The 10,068-nt window shown below is 44.9% G+C and overlaps 1 protein-coding gene across 1 annotated transcript in view; it reads right to left on the reverse strand.

The window, feature by feature from the left end:
• Myo16 (myosin XVI) overlaps nucleotides 1-9,856 on the reverse strand; it is a 474,821-nt gene extending 464,965 nt beyond the window's left edge. Inside the window, exon 1 of the mRNA XM_026788802.1 lies at nucleotides 9,837-9,856. The gene's annotated coding sequence lies outside the window, so the exon portion shown is untranslated. The remainder of the gene's footprint in view (nucleotides 1-9,836) is intronic.
• Nucleotides 9,857-10,068: the final 212 nt, after the last annotated feature.

The following is a 10,068-nucleotide window of genomic DNA, read 5'->3' on the forward strand; positions in this document are numbered from 1 at the left end:
AGAGAGAGAGAGAGAGAGAGAGAGAGAGAGAGAGAGAGAGAGAGAGAGAGAGAAGCAAGAATAGCCTGCCTGGTTGTGGAGGGAGGGCAGCCTGTGCGCTGGAAGAGCTGGAAGGGGTTCAGGGTAGAAGAGGGGGTGAGAAGATCTAGGACGCTGGGCGGACTTTGCAATGTATAGCAGGTACTTCTGATATTGGGAGAGCATGAGCTTTGATATGCTGATAGACACCACAGGTAATGTCAATGGGGGAGTCACGCATCTCTCTGCAGAGGTAAGAGAAATGACCCCTTTTAGGGGTGGGGATGGGAAGCCTGTTCCACAAGCTCCTGAGGAATGCTGGCTTTTATTTAGTTACCAGACATCCCTCTATAGTCCAGCGGGAGCTCATTTCTGGATATACAGACTTCCTGTGAGACCTAATATTCAGCCCCAGCGTGAGGGTTGGCAGACCCTCTGTGCTTGGCAAATGCTTATGAACAGAGGGGGGAGCTGTTACCTATATACACAGGGGTTCCTGATTACCCTGCAGCTTCTAGCAGAATGCACGATTACTTTGTAAAGTGTTCCTGAGTTAATTCCTGCGCCCCACAACCAAGATTTCTGACTGAGATGGTCTGCAGTGTGGCCTGGGCATGAGGAATCTGTCTGTCCTGAGATCCCAGGTGAAAAGTTCTGACCCTCACAGGGCCCCTCAAGGTCACTACACCTCTGCTCTCCTTCCCAAGTGCTGATATCCTGTCTTATGATCATGATACCATTAACAACAGTCAGAGCACACACCACACCTCCTGTTTAACACCGGGGAGAGGTGGGTATAAAGATGTCAGCTGGTTATGGTCATTATCTCCCACTGTGTCACGCTGGCTCTCAAATGGTGGGGTGTCAGCAGGGTAGACTTCCTCTGTGGAGTCTTCAGTTAATAGTGATGGTGTTCACAGTAAGAGAGACTCCCCCACAGACAATTTGTCCACAGCGTTGATATTCGCAGGCAGATTTCCTCCACGGAGGCTTAAGTCAGCAGTATGCTGTGGACAAAGAAGGAGCTTTGCTCTTCATGGCCAGACACATTCGGGGGTCACCATTGACATGGAATCCCCCCAAGTTACAGACCACACACACACACACACACGCACATACACACACGAGTCTTGGATGTCCTCCTCATGACTTTATGCACTTCCTCCATCCTGGCGGAATACATTGACATTTCGGTGAAACAGTAGGAGCAAAAATTAACGCAGAGCAAGCGTGTGAACACGCCACAGAGCATGACGGTCGACACCCTTTCCAGGTATGTGATTTTATAGCTCCAGCTTCCTCATGATGTGGGACACAAGAGGGCAGGGCCACCCCCACTGAGAGGATAAAAAGGAATGGCCATAGCCTGTGACTCTGCAGTCACCTGCTTTTCACGCCAGTGTCTTGCCCTTCTGGCAGAAGGTAACCCTCTGTCCTATATTGGCAGGGCACAGCAATGGGTGTTTTGCTGCCACCCTATGGAAATGCCCCCTCTTTGGCTGTATTACTGTTTTGTTTTTAATCAATTTTTCTTTTATCCTAATTTGAGTTTTAAATGGCATTTATGAATTTTGCATTTTATTTTGCATGAGCTGGTGGGTAATTTAGGGTAAGCACCTTCGCCCTGGGAGCTTTAGTCCACAGAGGGGGGAAAATGTTGGAATCAGTGTATCCTGAGACTGCTGACAATAAAGATCCCGTGAGATCCTGCTTGCTGTGTGTTTTAGTGCTGACCAAATGCAGCTTCTGAATTCAGTTAAGGTTCCTGCTCAGTTTTTCCAATTGTTGTGCCAGTTTCTGCCAGCCTGTGCAAGGAAGCTGGGCATCCTTGGGGTCTCCCCGGCCACTGCCTGCTCAGATACGTTTCTGCTCTTCCTGTTGTTTCACCACCAATGGAAGCTTCCAAGCTGTTCCCAGGCTCCCGATGGAACCCACCCTGGAGCACATTTTAGAGCTGCCCAAGAAGCCCCACGCTGTGTTAGTGATTGACAAGCAGAACACAGATGACATGGACCACACATTTGACTTGGAACAGCTGTGGATTCTGAGAGCTCCAGCCAGCTGTCCTGGGGGCTATTTTTGATGCTCCACTCTCCATAGAGGAGGCAGAGGTCAAAGAATCCTTTAGAGACAATATCATCACAGACCCGCTGTGGGTGGGACCCAGCTCTTCCATCCTGTGCGTTTGGTTTGGTTTGGTTTCTCAATCAGTAAGTTCCCTCCTTGGAGGATTGATACCAAGATAGATATTGAAAAACTAAAAGCTGGGATGTCCTGGGTCTCATCTTTCTTCAAATCTCAGAAGTGTCTATAGCTAGTACCGTGGCCTTGTCTGACAAAAGAAGATCCTAGGAAGAATGGGGTGGCTGTGTTAGAAATCTAACATGCTGATGAACTGTGCAAAACTGGACCAATAGGATCCGTCCTTGTGTGCAGAACAAGACTTAGGTGGCAACCTGGTCTGTCTGGAAAAAAGAAAGGAACAGTGAAGACAAAAACTGGGTGAGAAATGATAGTTAGATGGGGAAGACTCGGGATTCACCAGTGAAGAATCAGAAATCTGAAACACCGGCAGAAGCTATATGGAGAATTGGGAGCTAGAAAGACAGACACAGAACCCACCGCACCCCATCCCCGCTTTCCCCAAAAGCACACATGCATGAGCCCACACATTGGAAAAGACACAAAGCCACGCTTTTCTCAAAATCCCCAGTGTCCAGAGCAATCATACAGTAAAAGCTTCTTTATATAGGAATAAATCCAACATATAAAACAAACGGGGGAAATTACAAGTGTTTCAAAGTAGGAGTGGCTAGGCATCGTGTTATGGGAAGCAGCGTTCCGACCAGGTCTCAAAGCTGAGAGACACCCTCACACACGGCATGTATGCTCCTTTCCCAGGGCGGCTTACGCTCAGACAGGCTCCGTGCTTCTCCGTGTCGTTCCTATTCCACATGTTACAGCCTGAGTTAGACAGCTGGCACCACAAATGTCTCCTATGAGTTTAGACACTTTCCCCATTGAAATTTTTGAAGTGATGAAGTGGACATTCTGCTTCCGTTTCATTTTTGCAAAATTTCCAAAAAAAATTGTTTAATTAAGATGTTTACTTTAAAAACTAAATACCAAAACAGATTTCAAAAGCTGAAAAAAAAACCTGCAGCTTTTAAAATCTCTCTCTCTCTCTCTTTCTCATGTGTTTGTTGAATATCAGCTGTAATTCCCAAAGTTTACATGTTTACATGGGTAAAATTATCTCTTCTTTTTCTTGACAGGGTGAGGACCAGATGCTTTCAGAAGCAAACCATTGTACCCTCAACTTGGCTTAAAGAATGGAGGTTATTGAACTCCAGGAGTTCAGTTCCTGGGACCCCCTGAGTAAAATCCCTGAGACCTACATGCTAGAAATAGAGAATTGACTCCCACATGGTCTTCTGTGACCTCCACACATGCACCGTGGCTTGCATATTCCAACACACGTATAGACACATACACACATAAAAATAGATCCTTAATGAAAGCTGATGCCTTTTCCCAGCAGGCCCACTGTAGCAAAGTAAACGGTACACATCCTAGTGTCAGCCTGGCTTACGGTTTTTCACCCAAGGGCTGTGTCACTAGCTTCTCTGTCAATACCGTACTGATGGCGCGGGCACAGCATTTATCTCCTGGTCTTTCTGTCTGCATAGAACTCACCTCAGTGATTTTCAATTCCCTTTTCCTAATGACAGGACTTTTTTTAACTATGATGTTTTCTTCTATGTTGAATTTCAGAATATCTCAGTCACTCCCCACTGTTTGCCTTCGTTGACCCCAGGGACCTGGGAAGATTCGCCCTCATCGTTCTGAGGGGGGAAAGTGCTGCTCAGCTGAGCCCTCCTGGACTCAGCAGTGAGAAGGTTAAATGCATTCCCCATGCAGTTACAACTACTGCACAAAGAGATGCCCTCAGCAAAGACTCTGAGTTTGGTCTTCAGCCTAACGAATTCCAGAAGCACAATGTCCCAGAACTCCAGAGCCCTTGAAAATTGGCAGAAAGAAACCTTGGCTTTTAAAGAATTATCTCCCCCGAGGATAAGAGGAAGGGCCGAGGAAGAACCGTGACAGGGGATCGTACGTTACTGCCTGGCGGAACCATGCCAAAATCTATAAGGAGACAACAGCAGAATTTCCCTGGGCAACCAATCACAGAGACTGTCACTGGGCTCGGGGAAGATAGATGTGGAGTAGTGAACGTGCTGAGGCCTCAGCCTGTTCCTTCAGCAGCGAAAGCTGGGCACCTGCATGTAGAAGGATGAACTTGGTCCTCATGCCCTCCCGTGCTACTACTGCTTAGGAGTCCACAGTGACTTCGGGGTTCACACAGAACCAAGTGAGTGACGGTTATTTTTAACACTGCCACTGCAGGAATTACAATGGCAACATTAAACACTAATATCCAAAGCAGTTTTATCAAAATGATTTGTTTTAACCAGGCATGCTCGTAAATTCCTGTGATGCCAGCAGCAATGGGAAGGTGGAAAAAGGATGATCTTCAAGTCCAGGTAACTCTGGGCTACCCAGAAAAACACTCAAAGAGGAGAATGGAGAAAGGGGAAAGGAGGAGGAGAAAGACAAACAGAAACATAAAAAGTTCACCTCTTTTCGTTCCTCCCGTCCTAACATTTGTCTGTTTTCGTGTTCTGATTGGTTTAACTTTCCTGGGAGCTCCTGTTGTTCCATGTAAACACCCCACGCCTCTTGGTACCTGACTTGGTGACTACAGTCAAAATTCAGGTTTTATGGGACCTTGTAGAGAAATAGCATCTATTTGCCAAACTCTGAGAATGTAACCAAGAGCTTACAGCTCTCCCTGTGTTTACCTTGACACGCCAGCCCCACTGTCAGATTTTCCTTGTCCCAATATTGTCCTCCTCTCAGATTTCAGTTAAAATGTGATTCATGAATGTTAAAGTCTAAACCGTTAGACCTGAGGGCGTGTGTGATAGAGACTCTCACTTGGTTCTTATCTCAGTCTTAATGTCTGGGACATTTTATATATGTCCCTCAGGCTCAGATACTCCAACAGCTTCTGCTAGATGGCTATCTGGTGACTATTGTATTCAAAGCCTGGTCACTCCAGGCATAAGGAAAAATGCCAGAGAAGAACTACACTTGCCTGTCTTCAGAGTCAGGCTCACATCAAAGTCCTTGGTTAAATCTTTCAGCTAAATTAAGCCTATAGAATAAAGGTAATGTATATTAGAGATAAAAAGCAGTTTTCCCAAATACCACTTCTTTGCTTAAACTAGTCGTTGGGGCTATTTGGCGGTGATCTATGATGTAAGGAGTAGATCATCTTTGAAGTACCAAACTCCTCAGTAAAATTACAAACTTGGGGGGCTGGAGAGATTGCTCGGCAGGTAAGAGCACTGATTGCTCTTGCGGAGGACCCAGGCTTGTTTCCCAGCATTGACATGGCGGCTCACATCTGTCTAGAACTACAATTCTGTGGGTGCCAGGTAAGTTAATATACATACATGCAGGTGTCTTACTTAGGATTTTCATTGCTGTGAAGAGACACCATGACCGTGACAACTCATAAAGAATACATTTAATTGGGGTGGCTCACTTATGGTTTCAGAGGTTCATTCCATGATCCACATGGCCGGGAGCACGCAGACACGGTGCTGGAGTAATAGCTGAGAATTCTACATCTTGCTTGCAACAGGAAGTCGATAGAGACAGTTGGCAATATCCTGAACATAGAAAACCCCAAAGCCCGCCCCCACAGAGACACACTTCCTCCAACAAGGCCACACCCACTCCAACAAAGCCACACTGAATAGTGCCATTCCTTATGAAATTATGGGGACAATTGCACTCAAACTACCGCAAGTGGCTTACATTTGCACAGGTTCATCCATTATCATCATGGCAGGGAATAGGGTGGTGTGTCAGCAGACATGGTGCAGGAACAGGAAGTGGACTGTAAAACCGAGAGCGCTTAAAGCTTAGGAGACCTGAAAGCACACCCCAACAGTGACACACTCTCTTCAACAGGCCATACCTAGGCCAACAAAGTCACATCTCCTAATGGCACTCCTCCCTCTAGAGGTTATTTTCTTTCAAACCACCATATGCAGGTAGAACACACAAAATGAAAATAAATCTGTAAAAAATAAAATTACAGATTTTTTTTTTTTACTTCCAAGCTACGTGAGTCTGAGAACATTGCTTAATCCTATGGAAAGCTCGAGAGCCTCATAAACAAAATAAGGAGTGATCTGAAACCAATGATTTGGGCATAAAAGGAGAACAAACCCTACTTTTAAAATACTTGATTAGCCATCGAGGTATGGCTGGCTTTAATCCCAGAACCTGGGAGATAGAGGCTAGTGGATCTCTGTGAATTCAAGGCCAGCATGGTCTACAGAGTGAGTCCCAGGGTTGTCATTGCTACATAGAGAGACCCTGTCTCAGCAGCCTCCCCCCCAAAAAAAAAACCACTTGAGTAAATAACTCTAAGAATGTCATGTGTTATCACAACCATCAGTAGAGATATCAGCAACAGAAGGCCTCAGAGCTGTGGCCCCCAACTCCACAGAACTGGCCTAAGAGGAAGCAGAAGGTGCGTTGGAATTCAAGGAGGTGTGTCAACCCTGGTTTTCAGATTTCTCTGCTCTGAACTCCCGCCCGCCCATATATCTGTGTTTCACAGTTTGAAAGGACTTCAAACCTAAGCCAGTCTTTTCCTTCAGAGATTTTCAGGGCAGCCTTTCCATGAGTCAGTGTTGTGTGTCTCAGCTGGCCTTCAGACCACTGGCAGCTGATACAGGCAGTCCTTCAGCTGCTGCCTCTTTCTGCTGACGGTGTCTTCACGATGAGCATCCTGTCCTCTGGAGAGCCGCTCGTGGGGTCTGAACCCCAAACTTCACCCGACTGACACCTGCTGTGCATCCCCTGGGAGCCACCAGAGGGGGAAGACCCAGGGCAGCGAGCAGGATAAAAACGAGGCCCAGAGAGGGAGAAGAAAGGTTCTGGGTCAAGAGAGAATTAAGCCGAGTGACTGGGACCCTTCTCCTGTCTGAAGACTCCTGAGCTTTCCCTCTCTGCCTCAGCCTCCCTGCCTTCAACACTTAATTTTCTCCAACAGATACTTCACATTTGTTCAATTTTTTTCCCTAAAACATACCCATGGTTATCGCTCTTCCGTTTAATGGGACAAGAAAAACATCCTCCGTGTCTTAGGGTTTCTATGGCTATAAAGAGACATCATGACCATGGCAACTCTTATAAAGGAAGAACATTTCATTGGAGTGTCTTATTTACAGTTTCAGAGATTCAGTCCATTATCAACATGGTGGGGAGCAAGGAGGCCTGCAGGCAGACATGCTGCTGGCTACATCTTGATATACCAGTCACAGGCAGTTAGCAAAGACACTGAGCGGTGTCCTGAACATATGAACCATCAAAGCCCACCACCACAGTGACACACTTCCTCCAACAAGGCCACACCCACTTTAACAAAGCCACACATCTTAATAATACCACTCTCTATGATATTACGGGGGGGTCAATCAATTACATTCAAACTACCACACAGCAGTTTTCCAAGACCAAATTTATGCTTTGTATGCCAAAGACAGAATTTCACACTATATAGTAGAACTTCTCCATGGACATCATCATTCCTTGTCTGCCCATGCAAAGAGACTTTTGGAGCCAGGCTGGGAGCTGCTCCCTTTGTACGCCTTAGGGTCCCTGCTTGGATGGAAAGGCAGAGGGCCAACACTGTTAGAGAAGCCAACCCCTTCCCAAAGAGTTCACTACCATTTGTGTTTAATATTCCACCCCATGGGGTACTCAAGCGTGTTTCTGGCTTCTATGTCATTAATGCCATTGGATTTACTATTTGGTTAAACACATCTATTTATCTATCTTTGTGCCGACCCCACATTGAGCTGACTCCAGCAGCTTTAGAGTGTTTGCTGACATCTGCTAAATAGATTTTAAAAGAATTTCCTTGTTTTTCCCCAAGGCTTACATCTCATACAAATTTTAAAACCATTCATCCCATTGCAAACCAAATAAATTCTCTTGGAAGTTTGCTTTTAATTTTATTAGATTTGCATATTCATACTGAGAGAACCAACTATCGAGGTATGAATTTGGCTTGTCGTTGTCACTGGATCTTTGAAATGTCAGATACACTTAAATTTCCTTATTAATTAATTTCCCACACAAGCTTAAAAATTGTAGTAGCTGTTTGAACATGGCAAAGCTGTTTTGCTTATTTTTTTAGAATATGGATAGGAAGATATTAAAAGGAAATAGTTGTGGCAACCAGGAACTAGCAACCATATAAATGTGAATCGCTATACACAGCCTCTAAATACCACGTAAACCACCAAGAACAAAGAAAGCAAAGTACGTATCATGCTTGCAATGGTACTTTATAGTGGGACGTACAAAAACAATAATATGACCGAGCTGAGATCAGTCATATCAGTCAAATCAATATTTTCAACTTGTCTCACAAAGTAAGAAACAACTGCACACTACACTATACATGTGAGATTCACCTTTAAAAAAATAAGAAGAACCCCAGGATCTACAAAATACGCACAGAAGGAAAAAGATGAGAAAGTCAAGTAGACCATCCTGACAAGTGGAATTTTAAGCACAAACATTAAATGATAGAAATTAAATGTGAATTGCTTTATATAGTTCATATTAAGATGTGGGAATACCAACCATGCATCAGCCCCTTCGTAAGGTGGGACCTGTGTGTTGGGGGGGGGGATCCAGACCAGGCAGATACAGACAATGCTGGAGGCAACGTCCAAGTTTAGAAGGCAAGAAAGGACGCTAGAAAACCCAAGCGTAATCCATCATATACAGTAAATCATCATACATAAGAGAATGTGTGTGTGTGTATCCAAAACAAAAAGTGTTAAAAACTGAGAAAACGATTCCTCAATGTAGAAGAGCTACCAGTGCCCAACAGCGTAACAATTCCAACAACAAAAGTTCCCAAGAGCTTGGTGGATGGCTCAGTGGAGCACTTACTCCACAGTATGGGCACTTGAGCTTGGTCTTCCGAACCCAGGTTAAAACGCCAGACATGGTAACATGCACTTTAGTCTCAGTGCTGTGGAGGTGGGCACGGGTGGATACCTCGTGATCATTGGCCATTCAACCTAGGCAAAATAAGGCCAATGATGGGAACCAGTCTCGGAAAAACTAGATGGATAATATTCTTGACGTACAACATAGAAGGTTGATTCCTGGCCTCCAAACATATGGACATACAACTTCACACAACACATGAATGCACGTGGGCACAAACATGCAGACACGTATAGTGTTGTAACCCAAATGTAACTGAATGTTTCTCTCCCACCTGCCAGTCCCAGAATAAACACACAGAGGCTTGTATTAATTATAAACGGTTTGGCCTATTAACCCAGGATTATTATTAACTAGCTCTTACAACTTGAATTAACCCATTTCTATTATTCTGTATTTACCATGGCTTGTTACCTCACATCTTGCTTCTCCTGCAGCTGCTGGTGGCTCCCTCAACTCCGCCTTCTTTCTCCCTGTATTCAGCTTGGCTTTCCCACCTAGGTATATTCTGCCCTGCCATAGGCCAAAGCAGCTTATTTATTAACCAATGGCAATAAAACATATTCATAGCATATAGATGGGCATCTTACATCACCCAAATATGTGTGCATCCATAAGGTCTAAGTGTCTGAATACATTATCAAATATTTGAGAAAAGATCAATCTACCACATGGAAGAATTTCAAGTAATTAAGAAAATTTCCTACCTCCAAGAAGTGCACTGAGTCTTCACAGGCCTTAGCAGAAGCACACAATGACGCACTTTGCAGTGTTCAAAGGAAGCGTCAGTCAGTATAAGTCATACTGTTCCTGTGAACCCAGGATGCAATGCCAGAGTGGTAACTGTACCTACATCCAGGTCCTCTATTCTCGTGAGAACATCCAAGTCTTGTAGGCCCATGCTAAGAAACACCCAGGCAACTTCTCAAAGCTTTCAAG

This window comes from Microtus ochrogaster, unplaced genomic scaffold (genome assembly GCF_000317375.1).
Source record: "Microtus ochrogaster isolate Prairie Vole_2 unplaced genomic scaffold, MicOch1.0 UNK7, whole genome shotgun sequence".
Taxonomy (NCBI): Eukaryota; Metazoa; Chordata; class Mammalia; order Rodentia; family Cricetidae; genus Microtus; species Microtus ochrogaster.